The sequence below is a fragment of the Corvus brachyrhynchos genome, unplaced genomic scaffold (genome assembly GCF_000691975.1).
Source record: "Corvus brachyrhynchos isolate BGI_N302 unplaced genomic scaffold, ASM69197v1 scaffold315, whole genome shotgun sequence".
Taxonomy (NCBI): domain Eukaryota; kingdom Metazoa; phylum Chordata; class Aves; order Passeriformes; family Corvidae; genus Corvus; species Corvus brachyrhynchos.
The window spans coordinates 54,535-56,085 of NW_008237903.1; the positions used below are offsets into that span (position 1 = coordinate 54,535).

At 59.5% G+C, this 1,551-nt stretch overlaps 3 protein-coding genes across 4 annotated transcripts in view; all 3 read right to left on the bottom strand.

The window, feature by feature from the left end:
* LOC103614718 (mas-related G-protein coupled receptor member H-like) overlaps positions 1-1,551 on the bottom strand; it is a 24,197-nt gene that overhangs the window by 13,053 nt on the left and 9,593 nt on the right. The gene's annotated exons all lie outside the window — the stretch shown is intronic.
* Positions 1-1,551, bottom strand: part of LOC103614720 (proto-oncogene Mas-like) — a 16,276-nt gene that overhangs the window by 6,681 nt on the left and 8,044 nt on the right. The gene's annotated exons all lie outside the window — the stretch shown is intronic.
* LOC103614721 (mas-related G-protein coupled receptor member H) overlaps positions 1-1,551 on the bottom strand; it is a 6,391-nt gene that overhangs the window by 3,125 nt on the left and 1,715 nt on the right. The window lies entirely within an intron of this gene.

The window sequence follows — 1,551 nt, forward strand, 5'->3', positions numbered from 1 at the left end:
CGTCCGGTCCCGTCCCGTCCCTTCCCGTCGCAGAGGTTTCCCAGCCGGTGGCCGCTCTCCGTCTCTGAGCCTGTTGGGCTCTGCTGCCCTCCAGTGGGAGATTTGGGATGGCCGGCATCGAGACCCCCTCTGACCTCCTCCAGACCCTTCCGGACCCCTCCGACCCTTCCGTGCTCTTATCCCTTAAAATGATCAATTTAGCAAAGGGATGACACTGAAGAGCTTTTAGCTGAAATTACAGCTCATGACTTAACCTTCCCTCAGGCCTGACTCGCTGAGATGTCTCAGGTACTTAAACACCGGAGAGAGCAGCATTTCTGCCCCACTTGCCACAGCAGCCGCAGCCGTGTGCCCACAAACAGAGAGAGTCAGTGTGGGGTGAAAATCCCCCTGTGGGAGATTCCCCCGGAGGCAGAGCAATGCTCTCTCTGGCTGCCTTTGCATCTCCCCACCGGGCCAAGGGCTGAGCCTCGGGCAGTGGGGGATCGGCCCGGGAGCCATCGGCGTTTGGGGATGCCCCGAGGGCAGCAAACGGGAGAGTTCCCGGCTGGGAGAGGCCCCGCTGCGAGGGAGGTTCTGGTCAGCGCTGCTGGGCCCAGGAGAGCTCCAAGGGGCTCCTTTTGGAGCGCTGGATGCAGGGCCCCAAGAGATGGGCTTCAGTCACAGCCATGTTTCACCCTGGCCACACTTTGGGTCGGCAGCTTTCTGTGCGAGAGCAGGGACCTTGTGGCATTCAGGCAAGAAAAACAATGTCCAAGGGTGTTCCTAAAATCCCAGGAGGTCGTTGGACAGCAGCAGTTCCTGGGAGCAGACGGAGTTTCTGACCAGCCCCAGGGGAGCTGAGCCCAGGGGCTGCTCCTCAAGGTCGAGGCCTAAGGAGCATTTCTCAGATCCCAGTGTGGCCTGGAAAGGGTGAGGGGATGCACCAGCCCAGGGAGGGCGATCCCAGGGATATTGATTGATCAGGGGACTCAAGGAATCCCTCAGCCACTGTCCTGGGGTCCCTCAGCAGTGCAGTGGGAGGGATCAGCAGGCTCAGAGCAGAGTGTCCATGGCAGCATCATTGCTGCGGGCCGTGTTTTCCTCTGTCTCCTCAAAGACCCTCTGGAGGGAGAGCCGGAGGGACCCCACGGAGCAGGGCTTCCAGCACCTCCCAGCCAAGGAGTAGATGAAGGGTTTGATGGTGCTGTGGATGCAGGTGAGCAGGAAAACAAGCTCGGAGGACATAATGGAGTAGCCAAATTTTCGCAGGACATTCCAGAGGGTGGGGGGGAGAGCGAGGAGGGCAAACACGAGCACAGTGAGGGAGACAACGATGTCCAACCTCTTGTGTTGTCGCTGCTGGGAGCCACACTTGACCTTAATGAAGAGAATTATGCTGGAAATGACCATGGCTGGAATGAAGAGGGAGCTGAGGGTGTACATGCAGATGTGAGCCACCCAGCAGTGCTCGGGCTTATGTGACTGGCACACGGAAATCACTGTGGCCATGAGGGAGGTGGAGAGGGCCCAGAGCAGGGCACACACAACCACCGACAGGCACTGGGGGGG